Here is a 25,782-nt window from a genome sequence, read left to right as displayed (position 1 = left end):
GATCTACCCGGTTCACAATGCCACGCGCGAGCGAACGTAATCTCGCGAGGCATTGCGATGTAAATCCCGTTGAGGGATCACTTCTAGACAAATCTGCATATTAGAGCAAGACAGCCAGTCTGGTTTTAATGTGCAGGCTACCGAGGCACCCGAGGCTTTGTGATCTATCTCCTTCGCCTCGGAGACCTCGGGCGAGCGACCTTCGGCACTGGTCCCCACAAACGGGGACCAGGCAGAACTGGTTCACATTCGGCGCAATCTACCAAGGTGCCAGGCTGGCATTTTATGCATGGTGACAATCAGGTTAGGGTGCCCTGTGTGGGTGTTGGGGTGGGGTGAGGGGTGATGTGTTATGTGCTCTGGGATAATCACAGGCTGCAACTCGATGCAACTTTGACCAAAAGATACTCCAGACTTTGAAGTAAGTTCAATGTGATTTATTGAACTGTTAGCACAGTTCTCTATGAGTTCGACTCTCCTGCTAATCTTGCTATAGTAACTCAGTTTAACTAACCAGTCTGCTCTAAGTGGGTGTGATGCTTCTGATCTGCCCCTGTCCTTCTCTTTGAGTGTCGCCTGTGGAAAGAGACAGAGCATGTGTGCCCTGTCCTTATATATGGGTTGCCCCCTTGTGGCAGTGTCATCTCTGGGTGTCTTAACTGCCCATTGGTTGTGTCCTATCCTAAGTGTTCATTCGCTGTATGTCTGCATGCCATGACATCTCTGGTGCTCCCTCTAGTGTTTACTTGGTGGTAGTGCACTTACATTAACCCCTTGTGTATTTACAGTGATGCATATCACCACAAAGGGTTGCTTTGTGGGCTCCAGAGATCAGGACGCCATTTTAAAATGGTACCCTGATCTCTCGCTACACTGAAGAGTTCCAGCAAGCGGATCTCCTAGGTGCACTAAACAGGGTTATTTGCGGCCTCGGCCGCGCGTTCCCCGCTGAGGTCCCCTTTCATACCCGGGCGCCATTTTCATAGCGTTGTGTTTCTCAGTGCTGCGAGCTCCGGGAAACACGCAGCTAAACGCACTCACTATGGGACTTTCTTCCCATTTAGTTAAATCCTGCCCATTGTATAATTTGTGTGCACAAAATGCCGCAAACAGCAATGCAATTACAATGACATAATCTCTCTTAGTAATGTTGGGGGGGGTAGAGGAGTAAAAATTAGAGCATTGAGGCTACTCTTTGTTAGATAATACAGTATCTAATATAAGAGATCTTTGCATCTTATCTGGAAGGCAGGACGTCCGACTCTCTCAGTGCTGCACTTGAGTGTCCATGTATTCAATTGGAGAGGGCTTTGAACCCATAGTCTTTGTCTCGGGGGTAAGGGTGCTGTGGTTGATACAGGAAAACACTTATTATGATTGGTTTTATCGATTCACCGTCAGCATTCCAGCGATGTTTTCATTTTCCCAAAGCAAATCAGGCCAATTTCCTGAACCGTTTCTCCCTAATTTAGTGACACATCAAGCACGGCCTTTCCACAGTCTCCAGGGAGGCGAGGGGGGGGGGCGGGGGGGGGTGCCTTTTAAAGGAATTTGGAAAGTTTAGCCCTCCTTCAAAAATGGACAGGGTAAAGTAGAGTGGATTGCAGGCGGGCCGTTTCAATTCAACCTGATCCACCGTGACACAAGTGGTCAGTCCGTAATTTTGCACTTTATCAGTCCTTCTTTTGAAAGAGATTTCAATCTCAGGCCTTGTCGGACACGTAAGGTGGATGGTAAAGATCCCATGACATTTTGAAAATCAAGAGGGGAGTTATTCCCGGAGTATTGGGTAATATTTAGTCTGCATGCACAAAAACAAATTATCTGATGATTATCACATTGCCCTTTGTGGGCACGTGACGTGAGCTGATTCTTTTTTAAAACATGTTTGATAGGATAGGGACATTGATGGCAAGGCCCATCCCTAATCGCCCTTGGTGGTGGTGAGCTGCCTTCTTGAACCGCTGCAGTCGCATCTGGTGTAGGTACACCCACAGTGCTGTTAGGGAGGGAGTTCCAAGATTTTGACCGAGCCACAGTGTAGGAACGGCGATGTAGTTCCAAGTCAGGATGGCGATCTCCTTGGAGGGGAACTTGCAGGTGGTGGTGTTCACATACAGCTGCTGCCCTCGTCCTTCTCGGTGGTCGAGGTTCCGGGTTTGGAAGGTGCTGTCAATGGAGCCTCAGAATTTTTACAGAATTTACTGGGCAGAAAGACGCCATTCAGCCCATCGAGTCTGCACCGTCCCTTTAAAAGAGCACCCTCCTTAAGCCCACACCTCCACCCTATCCTGTAACCCAGTAACCCCACTAAGATAGAACATAGAATTTACAGTGCAGAAGGTGGCCATTTGGCCAATCAAGTCCGCACCGGGAAGACCAACCCACCTAAGCCCACCCCATCCCCACAATTAAATAACCCCACCTAACCTTTTTTTGGATACTAAAGGCAATTTAGCATGGCCAATCCACCTAACCTGCACATCCCTGGACTGTAGGAGGAAACCGGAGCACCCGGAGGAAACCCACGCAGACACGGGGAGAACGTGCAGACTCCGCACAGACAGTGACCCAAGCCGGGAATCGAACCTGGGACCCTGGAGCTGTGAAGCAACTGTGCTAACCACTGTGCTATTGTGCCGCCGCCTCGGTGAGTTGTATCTGGTACATGCCACACATTGCTGTCACCGTGTGACAGTGATTGAGGGCGGGAATGTTTATGGTGGCGAATGGATTTTAAAAAATTCACTGGTGTTTTCTATTCACATTTATGGTGCAGAATGAAGAAGAGACAAAGGAAAGCAATCGGTTCTTTTGAACTTCGGTAGTTCCGAAGGGCGGTCAGGATGAAGTGGGCTGACAGATGTGTTACAACTGGTGAGAGTTGGCAACACTGACAGCTTGTTATCAGTGGTGGACAGGCAGAAATTGATACACTTTAGACACACAGCTGGAGGAGGAGTGCGCGTTGCCACAGCAACACAGCCTCCCTGAGTTATCTGCACCATCGCCAATCGATGAATAGTCCCCTCAGCAGAGGCTAATAGAAATCAAGTGGTCACTGTGTACTCTGCAAATGTCAGGCCCATGTCGAAAATCACTTGGGCTGGAATGAGTTAACGCGTGAACTAACACTGCAATTGGGGGCGATTAAATTCAAGGGCAAATCTTCAGAGCAAAACACAGCTGTTTAGCACAGGGCTAATGGGGCTGTTTAGCACAGGGCTAAATCGCTGGCTTTGAAAGCAGACCAAGGCAGGCCAGCAGCACGGTTCAATTCCCGTAACAGCCTCCCCGAACAGGCGCCGGAATGTGGCGACTAGGGGCTTGTCACAGTAACTTCATTTGAAGCCTACTTGCGACAAAAAGCGATTGTCATTACATTTCATTTCATTTCAGCTCTCGATAATCAATACCTGTGTCTTTGCATGAGGGCTAAGTTCACACCATTCATTTTTCATTCTTATTTGAAGTATTTTAACGCCAAATTCACATTACTGGAAGGACCTTTTTGCAGGTGTTGTCCGCAGCAGTGTCCTGGAGATTAATCTTTAATTCCTGGAAATTCTGGGACAATCCCAGAGTGAAGTGGGGAGATGGGGGAATAACTGCAAAATATCATCGAAATGTAACTCGGTGAAAAGCTTGAATGTCTCATCCTCCAAGGCAACTCCCCATTGGGATTTGTGATTCCCTTCTTTGGAATTTATCTCCTGTATGAGTACTATCAGGGCATTTGTCTTTCCCAGGCCCTTGCAATAAAGACATGTAGAGTGTCACATGTAAAGCGCGAGGCTGCTACTGTGCTCTTATCTTATCCAAGGCTGCTAATTTCAGACATGTATACATGGCAGGAATAGAAGGACAAGCAGCTAGATTAAGGTAAAATGGAGTGTGAAGAGGTCTGTGGGGAGCGCAAGCCTTTTTGCTGACCAGTCGGGCATGTTTTTGTGCCGCAAATGTGATGTAATTCTATCGGCAGGATGCTCCAGTCCCGTCCAGAGGCAGGATTGAGCAGGGCCCCAGAAAATCCCGGCCTATATAACAGGACATTCATTCCACAATGCCCTGGAATTCCTTCTCTCACCCTGCCATTGTGTTAATTCTCCTGTGAGGAGAATATTTTACTTCAGTGATGGGCAGTCTCGGCTGGTGAGTGGGCCGTATGAGAACCCCTCCTTCATCTCAGTGGGCAGCAAGATTGAAATCAGGCTTGTTCACTAAGCATGACCCCACGAATAAGATTAAATACATTTAATACACGCCAAATATTTCATAACGAGTTAGAGTACCCAATTATTTTTTTCCAATTAAGGGGCAATTTAGCGTGGCCAATCCACCTACCCTGCACATCTTTGGGTTGTGGGGGTGAGACCCGCGCAGACACGGGGAGAATGTGCAAACTCCACACGGACAGTGACCCGGGGTCGGGATTGAACCAGGGACCTCTGCGTCGTGAGGCAGCAGTGCTAACCACTGTGCCGCTCAACCATTTATATATGAATAGAACTGTCATCAGCTTCAAGTGATCAAAACAAAATAAATATTTTCACTTTGGAGGCGGAGGGAGCACACGGCTCTCACAGTCAGTGTTGTGAGCAATTTGCACGCTCCTCACTTCACTTACCTTCGCTTTCCGTGCGGATACCTCAGTCAAACCGGCAGAAAAACCATACTGGAAACCAGCGGAATGTGGCAACCCAGCACCTGGGCAGCGGTCAGCAAAATGTCTCGTATGGCACTCAGAACCCAGATGGACTGCATGTGGGCCCTGGGTTTTACTTCATTAAAGGCGCTATAGAATTCAAGCTGTTAGTTTTGTTATTAAATTTATGAGGTCCCAATTTTAACACTTGGCTTCATGACACCAGGGTATCCCATCATGCTTTACAGTCAATGAGGCACTTTTGAAGTGTAGTCACTGTTGTAATGTAGGATACTCAGCAGTGAATTTACACGCCGCAAGATCCCGCAATCAGCAATGAGATAAGGGGCTCTAACCAAATTGGAACAGAGAGCCCCATGAAGAGCATGTTTAGCCGGGTGTTTCCTGGCGCTCGCAGCACCGAGATACACGACGCTATCTGTTGGGACTCTGTTTCAATTCGGCGCCACAGTGGGGAATGTCACGCTGAGGCCGCACTGAGTCCTGTTTCCTGCACTGAAGAGAGAGCTCTGCTTCTGAAACTCCTCAGCGCAAGAAGAGACTGGACTGCCATTTAAAAATTGTATCCCGATTTCTCAACCGCCTGATGCGACCCCCGAAAACCCACCAAAGCCCCAACTCACCTACAAGGCGGTCCCCAGGCCACCCTGCACCATGCCTCACACACATAGGGCACCCCCAGGCTTGATCCCCACTGTGGGAAAAATGCCAGCCTGGCACCTTGATGCTGCCAGCCTGGCACACTAGAAATGCCACCTGGGCACCTTGGCAGTGCCAGGTTGGCACCCAGGTGGCACTGCCAGGCTGATAGTGCCAAGGTGTTCAGGTGGCACCAGCAATGCCTGGGTGCCACCCTGCCCAGAGGACAAGCACCCGGAGGCCTCCAATTCCCTCAGAGACCCCCACAAGTGCCATTCCGTCGGGTCCCCATTTGCGAGGAGCAGCACTGGACAGCACTTGCCTCCAAAACAAAGAGATTAGATGCCAGGGCCTTGGTAGACCCAGCGAGTGCATATTAAAGTGAGACTAGCTGTCTCGCTCTAATACTAATATGCAGATATGCCAAATACTGATCCCGCCCACAATGGACGGGATTCAGATCGCGATGACTCATGAGATTTTGTTAGATCTGATGAAGCGGTGGCAAGCCAGGTAAACCCTGGAAGAGGCATTTCCCGGGATCTACCGGTTGCGGCACCTTCCGAGCGCAACATGGCCGGTAGATTGCGCCGAATGTGAAAATGCTCAGTAACGCAACTTGTATATATTATACATAATGTAAATAAACTAGTTTTAAGTAAATTCCCAAGCCAGGCTACAAATGATTGGTGTTAAGAAACCTGCTGATGTTCAATGCGAGAGCATCCCAAATCCTAGAAAGGAAACTTAGAATGTCAATTCTTAACAGTTTATTTTTGCGATTTGATATCATGTGGGAAATGAGATGAAACCCAGTGGGGAAAGGGGTCTGTCTTGTTATAAATTATTCAAATACCAAAACATTTAAAAACTTGAAAACACAACAGTAAAGAACAGCCTTCATAATTAATTACAATAAGGATTACCCAGACACAATACTTGAATTACCCCCAATCCAAATCTGTTTACTTTGCTAGACTCCGAGAGTTCACCTCCCCAAAACAACATCCCACAGGTTTTAAAACTATGAGCCAAATCCAGCAAACAATTGCCACACAAGACCTTCCTTTTAGATTTTCAGCTAAATTAGAGTAGACTATCTGGGGTCTAACACAGATAGCTTCTTCTGCTTTCGACATAACAGCTTGAGTCTCTCTGAGAGAGAAAAATCTGTTTGCAAACTGAGCATGGCTACGATCTAGGCCACTAGACTGCTAGACTTCACTTTGCTTAACAAAGTATCAGTGTCACCCTGCACTACACGGCCTAGTGCAGTCCTCAGTGCAGCTAAAATGCCCATCAGTTTCCATTTTTTTAATCCCATTCTTTACTTTTAATTTCATTCCAACTTCCTAGCATTAGGCATTCAAAATCTTGCTCTAAGTCAGGAGAAACTGTTTTCAGTGTCAGGAAGGTCAGCAACCAAACTTAGGAGAATTGGCAACAAAAGCCAGAGGTGATATAAATGAGCTTGTGCAGTGAGTGATTGCGATCTGCAATTAAGTTTCCGAAAGAGCGGTGGAATCAGATTCAATAGTAACTTCCAAAAAGGGAATTGAGTAAATACTTGCTTTAAAATTCTCATCCACTTTTTCAAATCGCTCTATGGCTTGCCCTCACCCGAAGCCTCCTCTAGCCTCACTACCCTCCATGACATCCGCGCGTGTCAAATCCTGGCCTCTTGTCCATTCCCTATTTTAATTGTTCCGCCTTTGGCTACCTGAGCCCTAAAGTCTGGAATTCCTTCCCTAAACCTTTCCACCGATCGACTCCTCTCTCCGTTAAGACGCTCTTAAAACCTACCTCCTTGACTAGGCCTTAGGCTACCTGACCAAAAATATTATGTGGCATTTGGTGTCAGATTTTGCTTAGGAATGTTCCCAAAAAGAGTCTTGGGACATTCCATTACGTGAAAGGGGCTAAAAATGGGGAAAGACTTTCAGAGCTATGGGGAAAGTGTAGGGGAGTGGAATTAATTGGCTAAATCTTAACAGAGATCTGACACAGGCACAGTGAGCTGAATGGCATTCTTCCATGAGTACAGATTTGAATGGTTCACTGGATGCAATGTTGTGAGGCAAGCAAATTATTCTTAACATTTCCCTTTGAGCAGCTCCTTAAGCAGGGCCTGGTAGCACAGTGGTTAGCACTGTGGCTTCACAGCGCCAGGATTCCCGGCTTGGATCACTGTCTGTGCGGAGTCTGCACGTTCTCCCCGTGTCTGCGTGGGTTTCCTCCGGGCGCTCCGGTTTCCTCCCACGAGTGCCGAAAGACGTGCAGGTTAGGTGAATTGGACATTCTGAATTCTCCCTCTGTGTACCCGAACAGGTGCTGGAATGTGGCGACTGGGGGATTTTCACAGTAACTTCATTGCAGTGTTAATGTAAGCCTACTTGTGGCAATAAAGATGATTATTATTATTAGTTTAAGCAAACCATTTGTAACAATTCTTGAGTTTGGCCTTCAGATCAACCCATTTTCTTTTAACAGGCCCGCTCTCTCAAACCAACACTGTCACTCCTAAAAACGTCTCATAATCAGACACATTGGAGTGAGGAGATAATTCATTATCTGTCACTTCAGTCCTGCTAATAAAAGCCTGTGGAAATTTTTTTTTCTCAGGCCTCTCAGCACGTCACCCGACTCACTCGAGCTGTAAAGCCTCTCTGTGTCCTTTCCTTTGCTTTTGTCAGCGTGCCCTTTGCTTGAATCGAGAGGACAGGTTGTGTGGGGTAACAGTTTACCAGGTAACGCTGCACTGTGTAAACAGTGGGAAGGTCAAACCCTGCCCTGCATTGAATTAGCTGATTTACATTTCGATTCGCCTGGGTTTCTCCAAGGCCTGCGACTAGCCTAGTTTCCCCCTTTATCCACCAACGATTGGTGCGGATTTTCCCACGGAATGGGAACCCCGACATCGGGATCGTCCTGGGCCCGCACTTGCCAGCAGCAGGGACGGCAGCACAATCTTCCGGGAGGCAGCTTCCTGATTTGCCTCCTCCATGCTGGCTGAGGGCGGCAGGCAGCTCTGGAGCATCGGCAGTCCCGCTGGGAGAGGGGGCGCTGCTGGGGGAGGCTGGAGTCTGAGAGGGCGCCTCAACTTGGGGGCGCCTTCACAGGCATTAATGGAAATAAAGCCTCATGAAGGCCGAAGCCAATACATCTCCTGAGGAATCATTTGAGCCACGCCTTTGGCCTTTCCTTGAATCGTATTTGTTATTAATTGTACTTGATTATATATATATTTTTTTAATTTAGAGTACCCAATTTTTTTTTCCAATTCGGGCAATTTAGCGCGGCCAATCCACCCAACTTGCACATCTTTGGGTTGTGGGGGTGAAACCCACGCAGACACGGGGAGAATGTGCAAACTCCACACGGACAGTGACCCAGGGCCGGGATTCGAACCCAGGTCCTCAGCGCCCTAGGCAACAATGCTAACCACTGTGCCAACATGCCATCCCGTACTTGATTATATTTTAATGATTTGTGCAACTGGACCCCAAAATATTTTTCAGCCTTGAGTGTTCATAGCTTCAGCATTCTTGTTTATTTTTTTTGGTGCTCTGGTTTATGGTTCCTTCTCACCTTGTCATTTGCTTTTGTTTTATGTGAATTGTAATGTGAATCATCTACATTAAAATGTTGGGGGCCTCCAGGCTGGATTCTGAATGGTTGCATCCCTTGGCTGGGGTTAGGGATCATATTGATGCACGATCAATCGTTACTGAAGCGAGATTGTAGTCCAATTGAAGGCTTTAATGAACAAGTAGTTACCCCAGCAGCTCCAGTACAGAATGACTGCTGTGGGTGAAACACAGACTCTTATGCTCCGCCTGCTGGGCGGAACCAGCAGGCAGGTTCCACCACTCATACTATAGTATAAGGTACATCCCACCTAGGTACCCCTAATATAGCCTACCACACATAGTCTCTGGATGGGGGCAGCCTTTTGAGCCTCAGGGTGTTTCTTCACACAGTGGGTTGAAGATCTTTGGTATTCTCCACCTCCCGGAGCAGGGAATGCTCAGTCATTGAGGATGTTCAAGACTAGGATCAGTGGATTGTTGTAGCACCCCTTCCTTGGGGGATGGAGCCAGTGGTTCTGATGCCCCCTAGCCTGCTGATGTTTCTGTTGAGCTGACCACCTCTGTACGAGGTGGGGGTGAATTAGTCTGCCAGCAGCAAAATATCAGTCAGGCTGCAAAATTGCCTCTAATTGCATGGGGCCTTAATCATGTTAATTGGCTGCCTGCCTCAATGGAGCAAGCAGCTGATTTTAATACCAGCGCACCCCTGGGAAGGTTCCCCAGTGGTCTGTCTGTGTGTGTGTGTCTGTGTGTGTGCCTGTGTTTTTGTGTGCATGTGTGTGTGCTTTTGTGTATGCATGTTTGTGTGTTTATTTGCGTGTCTGTCTGTCTGTATCTGTGTTATGTGTGTGTGCCTCTCTGTGTATGTGTGGGTGCCTGTGTGTGTGTGTGATGTGTGTGTGTGTGGGTGTGATGTGTGCGTATGTAAGTATGCTTATCTGTGAGCATGAGTGTGTGTTGAGCGAAGTGTCTGAGTGCGTGTGTGTAAGTGTGTGGGTGTAAGTGTGAATGTGTGAGTGGGACTGTGTGAGCGTGAGTGTATGTGAATGCATGTGTGTGAACATAGGTCTTAGGAACAGGAGTAGGCCATTCGGCCCTTCCAGCCTGCGCTGCCATTCAAGAAGATCATGGCTGATCAGGTTGCGATGTCAGCTCCACGCTCCTGTCCACCCCCCCCCCCCCCCCCCCCCCCCCCATGACCCTCCTGTCTATCATAAATCACTCTAACTCAGCTTTGAATAAATTCAAAGACCCGGCCTCCAACTGTTCTATGGGGAAGGAATTTCCACATATAACAACCCCTCTGAGAAAAAAAACTATCTTCATCTCAGTCTTAAAAGGGAGACTTCTTATTCTTAAATTGTGCCCCCGAGCTTTAATTTCCCTAACAAATGGAAACATCCTCCCTGCATCCACCCTGTCAAGTCCCCTCAGAATCTATGGGCACGGCGCTACAGAACCGTTATGTTTTCCCACTAGCGGGAAAATCAGTGTGATTCCGACCGACACTGGGAGCGATATTGACGTGCCATTCAATGGAAAAATATTTTGGCGCAATCGCCCTTTCTGTGACATTCAGTGGTCCACCTGGCACCTGAGAGGGGCGGGACTAGGCACCTGAGAGGGGCGGGACTAACACGCTGACAGGTCCTGTCCCTCTGAGATCGGAGCACCATTTTTAAAGGGCGCTCTCATCTCAAACATCTGCTGCTGCCCCTCCACACGGATCGCTGGCAAGCCCCCACCAGCACTTCCCTTCAGCCTCCCCCAAAGCCCCCCATTCAGCACCCCCTCTCAACCCCCTCAAGATCCGCCCCCTTCAAGACCCCCCTTTAGGCCCCCCCCCCCGCCCCACACGGCTGTTTTTACTGGGACGGATTTGAGAACGAGGTGGCAGACCCTCAAACCTGGCGAACTGACAGACCTTTTAAAAGGTCTAGGGGTGCAGAAGGGACCACTTTCACTTAATGATGGGGAAACTTTATTTTTTACATACAGACTGACTATCTGATGGGTTTAGTGGCTGCAGATGGGAGAGCAACCAAAGGTGTCCTGTTCAAGGGAATACCCCTGACCTGAGCCCCCTCCAGCTGGGACGGTGGGCAGGCCCAGACACGCACAACCAGTCAGCCGCCCGCCGCAAATCCCGATTTTGTTTTGAGGTGGGATTCTCCGGCCGAACGGGAATTCCGTTTCCAGTGGGCGGACCCTGAGAATCCCCCCTATATGTTTCAACAAGTTCTCTCATTTTTCTAAACGCCATTGGGCCAACCTGCTCAAACATTCTTCATGAGAGTGGTGGTGGATGGCAAATATTCAGCCTGGATCCCAGTTACCAGTGGCGTACCGCAGGGATCAGTTCTGGGTCCTCTGCTGTTTGTGATTTTCATTAATGACTTGGATGAGGGAGTTGAAGGGTGGGTCAGTAAATTTGCAGACGATACGAAGATTGGTGGAGTTGTGGATAGTGATAGCCGGCTGTTGTCGGCTGCAAAGAGACATAGATAGGATGCAGAGCTGGGCTGAGAAGTGGCAGATGGAGTTTAACCCTGAAAAGTGTGAGGTTGTCCATTTTGGAAGGACAAATATGAATGCGGAATACAGGGTTAACGGTAGAGTTCTTGGCAATGTGGAGAAGCAGAGAGATCTTGGGGCCTATGTTCATACATCTTTGAAAGTTGCCACTCAAGTGGATAGAGCTGTGAAGAAGGCCTATGGTGTGCTAGCGTTCATTAACAGAGGGACTGAATGTAAGAGCCGTGAGGTGATGATGCAGCTGTACAAAACTTTGGTAAGGCCACATTTGGAGTACTGTGTACAGTTCTGGTTGCCTCATTTTAGGAAGGATGTGGAAGCTTTGGAAAAGGTGCAAAGGAGATTTACCAGGATGTTGCTTGGAATGGAGAGTAGGTCTTACGAGGAAAGGTTGAGGGTGCTAGGCCTTTTCTCATTAGAACGGAGAAGGATGAGGGGCGACTTGATAGAGGTTTATAAGATGAACAGGGGAATAGATAGAGTAGACAGTCAGGGACTTTTTCCCCGGGTGGAGCAAACCATTACAAGGGGACATAAATTTAAGGTGAATGGTGGAAGATATAGGGGGGATGTCAGAGGTAGGTTCTTTACCCAGAGAGTAGTGGGGGCATGGAATGCACTGCCTGTGGAAGTAGTTGAGTCGGAAACATTAGGGACCTTCAAGCAGCTATTGGATAGGTACATGGATTACGGTAAAATGATATAGTGTAGATTTATTTGTTCCTAAGGGCAGCACGGTGGCATTGTGGATAGCACAATTGCTTCACAGCTCCAGGGTCCCGGGTTCGATTCCGGCTTGGGTCACTGTCTGTGCGGAGTCTGCACATCCTCCCCGTGTCTGCGTGGGTTTCCTCCGGGTGCTCCGGTTTCCTCCCACAGTCCAAAGATGTGCAGGTTAGGTGGATTGGCCATGATAAATTGCCCTTAGTGTCCAAAATTGCCCTTAGTGTTGGGTGGAGGTGTTGACTTTGGGTAGGGTGCTTTTTCCAAGAGCCGGTGCAGACTCAATGGGCCGAATGGCCTCCTTCTGCACTGTAAATTCAATGATAATCTATGATTAATCTAGGACAAAGGTTCGGCACAACATCGTGGGCCGAAGGGCCTGTTCTGTGCTGTATTTTTCTATGTTCTATGTTCTATGAGATAAACCCTTTTCTGAGGAATGAGTCAAGTGAACTTTCTCTGAACTATTTCTAACGCAACTATACCCCTTTTCAAACAAAGAGACCAAAACTGTACTCAGTATTCCAGATGTGGTCTCAGTAAGGCCCTGTACAGCTGCAGTAAAACCTCTCTACTTTTATATTCCATTCCCCTTGCAATAAAGTAAAGTGATGCTCGATCAATAACTCCAGAAGTGGAGACAATTGAAGGCTTTGTTACACTAGATGTTTCCCCCAGCAGCGCAGGTACAGAAGGCAGCTGCTGGGGAGACACGGGCTCTTATACTCTGCCTTACTGGGCGGAACCAGCAGACAGGCTTAACCAATGAAAACAGTACCTCCTACACGAATGGTCTTACAGCAATACAGGGTACCGTACTACCTCTAATACCGACTACCACATTCACCCCCTGTTAAAAAAAAGAGTCCGGCGGGGGTGGTGGCCTCGCATTACACAGTGGTAGAGGTTAAGGTTATGGAGGTACCCGGTATACATCAGTACAGTGGTTTTGCCTCGTTACATCACAACTATATACAAAATTTATTTACAGTTCAGAATGAAGCAATTAGTCGATCGGGGGCCCTGGTCGTCCTCTGCGATCGTCGTAGTTTTGGCGGTGATGCAGGTGCCGGCTCGGGCACCCGTGGCTCCGGGAGCGTGGCTTCGGCTTCTTCGGCAGCTTCATCACCCCTAGACGGGGCCGGTGGGAGGACCGATCCACCTGGGAAGGGGGCGGATGTGGGGTGCGCTGGTGAGAGGGAGGGTGGGATTGGTGGTGGGGGTGTGTGTGGGGATCCAGCGGGCGCCAGGTCCTGTAGGGAGACCGTATCCTGTCAGCCGTTGGGGTACGCCACGTAGGCGTACTGAGGGTTAGCGTGGAGGAGATGGACCCTCTTGACCAATGGGTCCGACTTGTGCGCCCGCACGTGTTTGCGGAGCAGGATGGGTCCAGGAGCTGCCAGCCAGGTTGGGAGCGATGTCCTGGAGGAGGACTTCCTAGGGAAGACAAGGAGACGTTCGTGAGGTGTTTGGTTGGTCGTGGTACACAGCAGTGACCGGATGGAGTGGAGGGCATCCGGGAGGACTTCCTGCCAGTGGGAGACTGGGAGATTCCTGGACCATAGGGCCAGTAGGACGGTGGTCCAGACTGCTCCGTTCTCCCTCTCTACCTGTCCGTTACCCCGGGGGTTGTAACTGGTCGTCCTGCTCGAGGCGATGCCCTTGCTGAGCAGGAATTGACGCAGTTTGTCGCTCATAAAGGAGGACCCCCTATCGCTGTGTATGTAGGCGGGGAATCCGAACAGCGTAAAGATACTGTGGAGGGCTTTTATGACGGTGGCTGCGGTCAAGTCGGGGCAGGGAATGGCGAATGGGAACCGGGAGTACTCGTCAATCAAGTTCAGGAAGTACGTGTTGCGGTCGGTGGAAGGGAGGGGCCCTTTGAAGTCCATACTGAGGCGTTCAAAGGGACGGGAAGCCTTTATCAGGTGCGCTTTCTCTGGCCGGTAGAAGTGCGGCTTGCACTCCGCGCAGATTTGGCAGTTTCTGGTGGCTGTCCTGACCTCCTCGATGGAGTAGGGCAGGTTGCAGGTTTTAATGAAATGGAAAAATCGAGTGACCCCCAGGTGGCAGAGGTCCTCGTGGAGGGCTCGGAGGCGGTCCACTTGTGCGTTGCACATGTGCCGCGGGATAGGGCATCAGGAGGCTCATTTAGCTTCTCGGGACGATATAAGATCTCATAGTTGTAGGTGGAGAGTTCGATCCTCCACTGTAAGATCTTGTCGTTCTTTATCTTGCCCCGTTGTGCATTATCGAACATGAAGGCCACCAACCGTTGGTCAGTGAGGAGAGTGAATCTCCTGCCGGCCAGGTAATACCTCCAATGCCGCAAGGCTTCTACTATGGCCTGGGCCTCCTTTTCGACTGAGGAATGGCGGATTTCTGAAGCGGGGAGGGTGCATGAGAAGAAGGCCACGGGTCTGCCCGCTTGGTTGAGGGTGGCTGCCAGAGCTACGTCGGATGCATCGGTCTCGACTTGGAAGGGGATGGACTCGTCGATGGCATGCACCGTGGCCTTTGCGATGTCCGCTTTGATGCGGCTGAAGGCCTGGCGGGCCTCTGCCGACAGGGGAAAAACCGTGGATTGGATTAGCGGGCGGGCCTTGTCCGCATAGTTGGGGACCCACTGGGCATAATAAGAGAAAAATCCCAGGCAGCATTTCAGGGCCTTGGAGCAGTGAGGGAGGGGGAACTCCATTAGGGGGCGCATGCATTCAGGGTCGGGGCCTATAACTCCATCATGCACTACGTAGCCGAGGATCGCTAGACGGTCGGTGCTAAACACGCATTTGTCCTTGTTATATGTGAGATTAAGGATTTTTGCGGTATGGAGGAATTTTCGGAGGTTGGTGTCGTGGTGCTGCTGTACGTAGCCGCAGATGGTGACATTATCGAGGTACGGAAATGTGGCCCGCAAACCGTACCGATCAACCATTCGGTCCATCTGTCGTTGGAAGACCGAGACTGCATTAGTGACACCGAACGGAACCCTTAGGAAGTGGTAGAGCCGTCCATCTGCTTCGAAAGCAGTGTATTTGCGATCGCTAGAGTGGATGGGGAGCTGGTGGTAGGCGGACTTTAGATCCACCATGGAAAAGACCTTGTATTGTGCGATCCTGTTGACCAGATCGGATATGCGGGGGAGAGGGTATGCGTCAAGCTGCGTAAACCTGTTGATGGTCTGGCTATAATCGATGACCAACCTATGCTTCTCCCCGGTCTTTATAACCACTACTTGAGCTCTCCAGGGACTGTTGCTAGCCTCAATGACACCTTCCCTCAGTAATCGCTGGACCTCTGATCTAATAAAAGTCCGGTCCTGGGCACTGTACCGTCTGCTCCTGGTGGCGATGGGTTTGCAATCCGAGGTGAGGTTCGCAAAGAGGGAAGGTGGATCGACCTTGAGGGTCGCGAGGCTGCAGTCAGTAAGGGGGGGGGGTATAGGGCCGCCGAATTTAAAGGTTAAGCTTTGGAGGTTGCATTGAAAATCTAACCCTAGGCGTGTGGCGGCGCAGACGTGGTGAAGGATGTAGAGTCGGTAATTTTTAAACTCCCTTCCCTGGACCGTGAGGTTCGCTATGCAGAACCCCTTGATCTCCACTGAATGAGACCCGGAGGCCAGGGGGATTTTTTGGTTAACTGGGTGAATGGGGAGAGAACAACACCTTACCGTGTTGGGGTATATGAAGCTCTCCGTGCTCCCAGAGTCGATCAGACAGGATGTTTCATGCCCATTGATGAGCACGGTCGTCGTTGCAGTCGAGAGTGTTCGGGGCCGAGACTGGTCCAGGGTCACCGAGGCTACTCGTGGCAGAAGTTGGATGTTCTCCTCGGGCGGTGTGTGGTCATCCGAGTCGGGGTCTTGAGAGTCCAGCCAAGATTGCGGCGCCCACTGGTCGCACATGGTTGGGGGTGCACAAGGTGGCGGCGCCCATCCATCACTCGTGGTGTCCGAGAGACAAGATGGCGGCACCCAGAGGCCACATGTGGCCCTGAAGGAGGAAGATGGCAGTGCCCGCTGGCCGCACATGGTCCGTGGAGAGGGTTGTGGTGGCGGTCCCAATTTGCCTCCGGAGACCGCAGCGACCGCCCGGGCCTGACATACCGCCACGAAGTGGCCCTTTTTGCCGCATCCTTTGCAGAGGGATGAGTGGGCCGGACAGCGCTGTCGGGGGTGCTTGGCTTGCCCGCAAAAATAGCAGCGGGGCCCCCCGGGGTTGCCTGCTAGTCTCACAGCACAAGCTTGTGGGGGGATGGGGGTGCATCAGAGTCGGTCGCGGGGGGGGTTCCACGCTACCCAAGGGGCTGCCGCGTCGCTGGGGTCGTAAACGCGGTTGTTTCAGGAGGCCACATCCAGGGAGCTAGCAAGGACCCGTGCCTCCTTGAGGCCTAGTGTCTCTTTCTCCAGCAATCGCTGGCGGATTTGGGAGGACAGCATACCTGCAACAAATGCGGCCCAGATCAAAAGTTCTGTGTGGTCGCTGGCCGAAACTTGCGGGCAGTTGCAGTTCCTCCCCAACACCAGGAGCGCACGGTAGAACTCCTCCAGCCATTCCCCAGGGATTTGTCGCCTCGTCGCTCGTAGATGTCGGGCGTAGACCTGGTTTACAGGGCGAATATAGTGTCCTTTCAGCAGATTCATTGCGGCCTCGAAATCGTCCGCGTCCTCGATGAGAGTGTAGATCTCTGGACTCACCCTCGATTGCAGAACTTGCATTTTCTGGTCCTCCGTGGGTGTAATTATGGCCGTCCTGAGATATCCATTGAAACACGCCAGCCAGTGCTTGAAGGTTGCCGCTGAGTTTGCCGCATGGGGACTGAGTTGCAGACACTCCGGCTTGATTCGGAGCTCCATTCTTTAAAATCTAGTGTAATAAATTGATGCTCGATCAATAACTCCAGAAGCGAGATTGGAGACAATTGAAGGCTTTATTACACTAGATGTTTCCCCCAGCAGCGCAGGTACAGAAGGCAGCTGCTGGGGAGACACGGGCTCTTATACTCCGCCTTACTGGGCGGAACCATCAGGCAGGCTTAACCAATGAAAACAGTACCTCCTGCACCAATGGTCTTACAGCATTACAGGGTACCGTAATACCTCTAATACCGACTACCACATAAAGTAAAGTAATCTTTATTGTCACAAGTAGGCTTACATTAACACTGCAATGAAGTTACTGTGAAAATCCCCTAGTCGCCACATTCCGGAGCCTGTTTGGGTACACTGAGGGAGAATTCAGAATGTCCAATTCACCTAACAAGCACGTCTTTCGCGACTTGTGAGAGGAAACCGGAGCACCCAGTGGAAACCCACGCAGACACGGGGAAAACGTGCAGACTCCACACAGACAATGACCCAAGCCGGGAATCGATCCTGGGACCCTGGAGCTGTGCAGCAACAGTGCTAACCACTGTGCTACCATGCCTCCCACACGGACATGCATCTATGCATCTGTCTTTGTGTCTGGCTGCATAAGTGAGGAACAGTCTCCCTCATGCCTCAGTTAACTAATTACTCACCCTTTTTAGTATTCTTTCATATGATGTGAGCAATTCTGGCCAGAGCAGCATTTCTTGTCCATTTCTAATTGCCCTTGAGAAGGTGGTGATGAGCTGTCTCCTTCAATCAACGCAGTCCCTGTGGTGCAGGTACTGTTGCAATATGCCCCCTTTATTTCATAAAAGAACGTCAGTGAGGTGAAGCTGTGTCGCGGCAAATACACACTAAAAACAGTCAGAAGAAATTCCATTGTTCGTCGCCATGATGCGTTAACATTTGTGTTAAAAGGGGCTGTTTAGCACAGGGCTAAATTGCTGGCTTTGAAAGCAGGCCAAGGCAGGCCAGCAGCACGGTTCGATTCCCGTATCAGCCACCCGAACAGGCGCCGGAATGTGGCGACTAGGGGCTTTTCACAGTAACTTCATTTGAAGCCGACCTGTGACAATAAGCGATTTTCATTTCATTTCAATAAGGGACGATGGAACTTCACATGAATGTGTTCACGATTCCTACTCTAACATCTGTCAGCTCAACTTTACCCCACTGACACCACTCATGCACAGGGGTCCTGGGACAAATAACATTGGGAAGACTGGAAGTTACTGTGCACAGCTTTCGTGTACACAGCTTAATGCATTTGCGCGACAAGACGTTAATGCCTCGGATACAAATAACAGGCAACCTATCGGCATGTAGACGGGTTAAGGGTTGTAGCTTTTCAGCTGTAAATTCTGGCCTCACCCTGGATGAACTTTTCCTTAAGCGTAGCCGTCAACATTTCTGGGCACCAATAATCTGGCTCGTCGGAAATCCTTCGGAATGTTTGTTGGTGGACAGGCTCCAATTAGAATATGTAAAAATAGGCTGTAAACGGGGCCCATAAGATCCCCTTTACTGACCCAAGTGACTTTTCATATTTCACATGTTTTCCATTTTAAACAACTGGGGTTGGAAGTGCCATTAATCTCATGATGGAGGTCAAGAGTGACAATAAATGACATTCTTCTCAGCCTGGTAATATTGTGGACCAGTTCAGTTGCTGCGCAGACAATGATTGCAGTAGTTTGTCGTATGGAATGTCAGGCGGAGGCCAGGAGACAGTGTCAGTGTTTTTAAGAACACTGTGTGTAAAGTTTAAAAATAAAACTGATTTGTGTTCCTCTTCCTGCCCACTTTCTACCTGCGCAGGTCGACTGGTGCGTTACAATCGTGCCGCAGGTGATGCACATCCAGGTTGGGGCTGAGGTAGACAGAGGAAGCTTCACTCTGCATCTGACCGTACATGAGAGCCTGGTCCAGACAGTGGGCAAGTACGAAAGGGGAAGTGTTGGGCCCCGGGAGCAACAACTTCTGCCTGATCAGATCAAGAAAATGTGGTGTTGGGTGTTCTAACACACAGAAGAGCCAACACAGTTGCATATGGTACAACACTTGTTTATTTAAACTCACTATTTACAACTTGGTCTTTGCACTCTGCACGTGGGGGGCTCCCTGCTTGTTGTGTTTCAACAGCTCTTTCATGCTTCCTTCTCCCCAGACCTACTGACCTCCAGGTGTCGTGCTCGTGCTTTTTATGTGGTTGGTGTTCTTGTCTGTGATTGGTTGTGGTGTTGTGTACTCTGATTTGCCTGTTAGTGTGTCCATCATGATGTGTGTGTTTGAATATCATGACATCCCCCCTTTTTACAAAGATATGTGCCTACGTGGTAATAAATATGATCGTGACGTGAGTGCATCTAAGAGTGTGTGTGTGTCGTGTGCAGCATGTGTCTATGACGGAACTATGTACATGGGGCGATGTCGAGTGCGTCACATGAATCCAGTTGTACCATAACATAACAGAAATGCGAACGAGAGAAGAAGAAAAAAAATTTTGAACAGTTGTCCAGTCAGACGACATCTGGAACGATAAACAACAACAGGTTATCATGTAAAATTGTCCAACTTATTAAACATATGAACTGTATTATAAGTCCATTCTAATGGGTTTGCGACGAATTCGGGTTGACCGCCTTAAGGGTGGATCAAGAACCACCGGCTGCTGTGCAGGCATGGCCATGGGTGGCGATGGAAAGGGCGTGATGTGCGGCAGCTCCACAAAGTCATCCTCGGAAGCCTGTTGAGGATCTGGCGTGTTGTGTGGCTGTGAACGTGGAAGTCGGCGAAGGGCGCGCCGATTGCGGCGACGCACGGAACCATCCGGCATGCGAACCAGGAACGAGCGGGGAGCCACTTGTCGGAGGACTTCGGCCGGTGCTGACCAGCCACCATACGGTTGATGGACGCGTACTTTGTCTCCGGAGGACAGGGGGGGCAGGTCCGTCGCTCGTGTGTCGTACCGACCTTTCTGGCGATCACGCTGCAGTTGCATGTCCCGAAGAACCGCCTCATGGTCTGTTGTCGGTGCCAGGACGGAAGGTACCGTCGTCCTGAGGGAGCGACCCATTAGTAGCTGCGCTGGCGAGAGGCCCGTGGATAACGGGGCCGATCGATAGGCCAGCAAGGCAAGGTTAAAGTCCGATCCGGCATCAGCCGCCTTGCACAGGAGCCGCTTTGCGATGTGGACACCCTTTTCAGCCTTCCCGTTCGATTGTGGATGCAGAGGGCTGGATGTCACATGAGTGAAACCATATGCTGCGGCAAAGGACGACCATTCACGGCTGGCAAAACAAGGTCCATTGTCTGACATGACAGTCCTTGGAATGCCATGGCGAGCAAACGTTTCCTTGCAGGCCCCAATGACTGCGGACGACGTCAGATCATGGAGAGGCATGACTTCCGGGTAGTTTGAGAAGTAGTCTATAATAACAATGTAATCTCTGCCGAGCGCGTGAAATAGGTCAACACCCACCTTCGCCCAGGGGGACGTCACCATCTCGTGTGGTAGAAGTGTTTCCGGAGGTTGCGCCGGCTGAAACCTCTGACAGGTTGTGCAGTTGAGCACCATGTTGGCTATGTCTTCATTAATACCCGGCCAATATACCGCCGCCCGGGCCCTTCGTCTGCATTTTTCGACACCCAAGTGGCCTTCGTGTAGTTGACGAAGAATCATCTGGCGCACACTGTGTGGAATGACGATCCTATGCGATTTCATAAGGACCCCGTCTATATTGGTGAGATCATCTCGCACATTGTAAAACTGGGGGCACTGCCCTTTTAGCCACCCTTCCGTCATGTGGCGCATCACTCGCTGCAGCAGAGGGTCAGTCGCCGTCTCTGCGCGTATGTGGGCCAGACAAGGATCATCAGCTGGCATATTTGCTGCTGTCAGAGTCACGTGTGCCTCAATTTGACGCACGAACCCCTCCGCATCTGGTGGTGTGCTCACTGCTCGGGAAAGAGTGTCCGCCACTATGAGTTCCTTCCCCGGAGTGTAGATCAGTTCAAAATCGTACCTCCTGAGTTTGAGTAAGATGCGCTGGAGGCGAGGAGTCATGTCGTTCAGGTCTTTGTTAATGATGTTGACCAGGGGGCGGTGGTCAGTTTCGACCGTGAATCGTGGCAGGCCATACACATAGTCGTGGAACTTGTCCAGTCCAGTTAACAAGCCCAGGCATTCTTTTTCGATTTGCGCGTAGCGCTGTTCGGTAGGGGTCATGGCTCGTGAGGCATACGCAACCGGGGCCCATGATGACGTGCTGTCTTTTTGCAGGAGTACCGCTCCAATACCAGATTGGCTGGCGTCTGTTGAGATCTTTGTAGGGCGAGTCGCGTCAAAGAAGGCCAGCACTGGTGCCGTGACCAGTTTGTGCTTGAGCTCCTCCCATTCCTGCTGATGCGACTGGTGCCAGTTGAATTCCGTCGATTTTTTTACGAGATGGCGCATGTTTGTTGTATGAGAAGCCAGGTTGGGAATGAACTTCCCAAGGAAGTTGACCATGCCCAGGAATCTTAAGACAGCCTTCTTGTCAGCCGGTCGTGGCATGGCTGTGATGGCGCTAACCTTGTCTGCATCGGGACGGACCCCGGACCTTGAGATGTGGTCCCCGAGGAATTTCAGCTCCGTCTGGCCGAAAGCACACTTCGCACGGTTGAGACGCAGGCCATTTTGCCGTATGCGGGTGAAGACACGTCGAAGACGATGCATGTGTTCCTGCGGAGTGGTGGACCAAATGATGATATCGTCCACATATACACGTACCCCTTCGATGCCTTCCATCATCTGCTCCATAATGCGGTGGAATACTTCAGATGCCGAAATGATGCCGAATGGCATCCGGTTGTAGCAGAATCTGCCAAAAGGGGTGTTGAATGTGCATAGTCTTCGGCTGGCCGGGTCCAGTTGGATCTGCCAGAATCCTTTGGACGCATCCAATTTAGTGAATATGTTGGCTCGCGCCATCTCGCTGGTGAGGTCTTCTCGTTTTGGGATGGGATAGTGTTCCCGCATGATGTTGTTGTTCAGATCTTTTGGATCTATACATATACGGAGCTCGCCAGAGGGCTTCTTTACACAGACCATGGAGCTGACCCATGGCGTGGGCTCCGTGACCTTGGATAGGACCCCTTGGTCCTGAAGAATCTGCAGTTGTGCCTTGAGGCGGTCTTTGAGAGGCGCAGGAACCCTGCGAGGTGCGTGAACGACAGGGATGGCGTCCGGTCTGAGTCGAATCTTGTACGTGTGTGGCAATGTCCCCATGCCTTCAAAAACCTCCTGGTTGTGAGCGAGGAGGGAATGGAGATTCGCGTGGAACTCAGCATCCGGGAAGTCGGATATCTCATCTGGAGAGAGAGACATGATGCGCTGTACCAGGTGAAGGACCTTACACGCTTGTGCGCCCAGTAACGAGTCCTTTGATGAGCCCACAACTTCGAAGGGGAGTGTGGCCGTGTACCCCTTGTGAGTCACCTGTAGCTGGCAAGATCCTACGGACGGGATAACGTTCCCGTTATAGTCAACCATCTTAAGCCGGGATGGTGTGATGAGTGGTTTGACCTTCATGGCCTGGACTGCAGAGTAAGCAATCAGGTTGGCGGATGCGCCGGTGTCCAGACGGAAGGCGACGCGCGATCGGTTGACCGTCAGGGTGGCACACCACTCATCGTCTGGATTGATGGCATTGACCTTGTTGACATCAATGACGGCAACTCTGAAGTCATCCTGGTCATCTGCATCACTTAACTGGAAGTCTTGATGCGTGGGCTGGACGGTCCTGACTCGTGTGCGAGGTTGTCGAGGATGCGCCGGATCCATGGGTTGAGCCGCACGACAGCGGGCTGCGTAGTGGCCTATCATGGCACATCTGTTGCACTGTTGGTATTTTGCAGGACATTGCCCTTTTAAGTGTAGACCTCCACACTTGCTGCACGTCATGACGTCACGGCGTTCGTTGCGCCACTGCGCATGCGCAGTGCGATCTTGCGGTGGGCGCGCCTGCGCAGTGCGTCCCTCGTTGTGGCCGTTATTCTTGGCGCGCACCTGCGCGGGAGACCGCGAAAAGCGCGGGAAGCGGCCGCTGTCGTCCGGGCCGTGGGGCGGGAAGAAATCGACGGCCTGGATGCGTTCAACGTCGTGGGCGGCCTGGCTTGCCGATTCGACGGCTGGGGACCCCCTCCGTGCCAACTCGGACGCCTGAAATCGGGCAAAACGGCAGGTCGCATTTTCATGGAGGACACAGGCTTCCACAGCAGACGCTAAGGTAAGGCTCTTTATTTTAAGAAGCTGCTGGCGTAGGCCACTGGAGGCAACGCCAAAAACAATCTGGTCCCTGATCATGGACTCTGTGGTGGTGCCGTAACCGCAGGACTGCGCTAGAATCCGGAGGTGCGTCAAAAAGGGTTGAAAAAGCTCCTCCTTACCTTGCAGGCGTTGCTGAAAGATGTATCTTTCGAAAGTTTCGTTTACTTCAGTTTGAAAGTGCTGGTCCATTTTGAGGATGACCGTGTCATATTTGGCCTGGTTTTCGCCTTCCTCGAACACCAGTGAATTAAAGACATCATTTGGGTGGGGGCCTGCGTAGAAGAGGAGCATTGCAATCTTCGAATCATCCGAGACATTCTGTTTTTCGGTGGCACGGATGTACAGGTCAAATCGCTGCCTGTAGAGCTTCCAGTTGGTGCCTAGGTTCCCCGTGACTTGCATCGGCTGCGGTTTGCCGGTGTGGTCCATGTCCAGAATGGCAGGTTGGTAGGCAGGTATCGATCCACTCCTGTACCATGTGGTGTTGGGTGTTCTAACACACAGAAGAGCCAACACAGTTGCATATGGTACAACACTTGTTTATTTAAACTCACTATTTACAACTTGGTCTTTGCACTCTGCACGTGGGGGGCTCCCTGCTTGTTGTGTTTCAACAGCTCTTTCATGCTTCCTTCTCCCCAGACCTACTGACCTCCAGGTGTCGTGCTCGTGCTTTTTATGTGGTTGGTGTTCTTGTCTGTGATTGGTTGTGGTGTTGTGTACTCTGATTTGCCTGTTAGTGTGTCCATCATGATGTGTGTGTTTGAATATCATGACAGAAAAGAAACGCAAAGAGCTGTTTTCACGAAGGTGGAATGCGCAAGAAACACAAAGTCACCTAACATGCATGTGCAATCTTCCAATTGGGCACATCACAGCCTCCTGGGCTCAGCAGTGAGTTCAAACAACTTCAGACGATGGACTCTGTCCTCCATTTTGATTTTTTTTGCCGAGTCTCAGCCTGGGTCTTGTTTTCATGTTTTTGCTTTCAGGCAGAGCTGTTCATTATTCTGCCATTAACACTCACTCCGGACCCAATGCTTCCTTATAACCATGACAATGCCCTTTGTCTTTTGTTCTGCGGCATTAATCTCACCCGCCCTCTCCCCATCCCAGACCTGCCCTTTTACTCTTCCACCCCCCCCCCCCCCCATCTCCCTTTCGACGGCAGAAACCCCCGCCTCATTTCTACCTCTCTTCAGCTCCGAGGAAGGGTTGCATCCCACTCGAGACGCCAACTCTGTTTCTCTCTCTCCACGGACGTTGTCAGACTGGCAAGAGTTTCCCCGGCACTTTTTCTGTTTTTAGTTTAGATCTCTAGCAGCTGCAGTATTTTGCTTTTATTTTAACGAGTTTGATCCCTGGCGAGTTGTTTCTTTAAGGAGCTGGATACAGATACAGGGCCGTAAATTCCTCGCAAGGCGAGTGCCTGCTCTCAGTCATTTTGTCACTCAAAGCTGTTGGTGAACTTTTCCACGGAGGGGGAGGGAGAAAGAGGGAAAGATACAGTGAGTTACCCTGGATACACTTGCATGTTGCCAAGAATAATAATAGACCACCAGCTCAAAACAGTTTGAATATGTACAAAGGAACGAGCCTGTATTAACTGGGTTTTGCAATCAGATACAGAAAGATTACACTCGTTCTAAGGCAGGCACTGAACTCCAATAGAATTGATTGTTGGCAGAAGATGCACAAAGGTTGGGTTTATGTAAATAGAAAAATAATGATGGCAAAAGGCAGAAATGCCAACATTTAAGTCACCATTGGGCTTGGTTCATGTGAAGCCGGTTGCAAAGACAGACAGAGGGCTAACTAACAGCAGGGCCCATCGCACCAGGAGGTTCCCAGGCTCTGGCTACTCCCAATCTTTGTCTGAAGCATCATCCAGGAAATTGGATCACACCCGGGTTGGGGGCGTTCCCGGGGGCAAAGCTTTTTTAAAAATTTAAAGTACCCAATGTGGTGAACCACTGTAATAGGGGATGTAAGGTCGGACCTGCACTACAGGTTCGCCGGTAGCTCCTGCCGGCTGGCTCCGCCCAGGGAGAACTGTATAAATATGCATGACCTCCAGTGCCCTGCCATTTCGCCAGCTGCAGCAGGAGGCCTCGCCTCTGACTGTAATAAAGCCACAGTTGTCCCCAACTTTAGTCTTTGTGCAATTGATCGTGCATCACCCAATTCATTTTCTCCAATTCAGTGGCAATTTAGTGTGGTCAATCCACATCTTTGGGCTGGGGGGGCGAAACCCACGCAGACACGGGGAGAATGTGCAAACTCCACACGGGCAGTGACCCGGGGCCGGGATCGAACCTGGGACCTTGGCACCGTGAGGCAGCAATGCTAACGACTGGGCCACTATGCCGCGCCCCCCCCCCCCCCCCAGGGACAATGCTGATGGCAGGGGAAGGAGCAAAATCAGCCAGTTGGCATGGCAACTGAAGGC

The 25,782-nt window shown here is 50.6% G+C and overlaps 1 long non-coding RNA gene across 1 annotated transcript; it reads left to right on the top strand.

The window, feature by feature from the left end:
• The first annotated feature begins 7,996 nt into the window (after window positions 1-7,996).
• On the top strand, window positions 7,997-24,486 carry LOC140428605 (uncharacterized). Its single transcript, XR_011948819.1, has 3 exons — window positions 7,997-8,052; window positions 18,842-19,026; window positions 24,118-24,486. It is a non-coding gene; the product is annotated as an uncharacterized lncRNA (long non-coding RNA).
• The last annotated feature ends 1,296 nt before the right edge of the window (window positions 24,487-25,782 follow it).

Source organism: Scyliorhinus torazame, chromosome 8 (genome assembly GCF_047496885.1).
Source record: "Scyliorhinus torazame isolate Kashiwa2021f chromosome 8, sScyTor2.1, whole genome shotgun sequence".
NCBI lineage: Eukaryota > Metazoa > Chordata > Chondrichthyes > Carcharhiniformes > Scyliorhinidae > Scyliorhinus > Scyliorhinus torazame.
The sequence above is the reverse complement of the archived record's forward strand: the minus strand, read 5'-3'. Positions and strand labels throughout refer to the sequence as shown.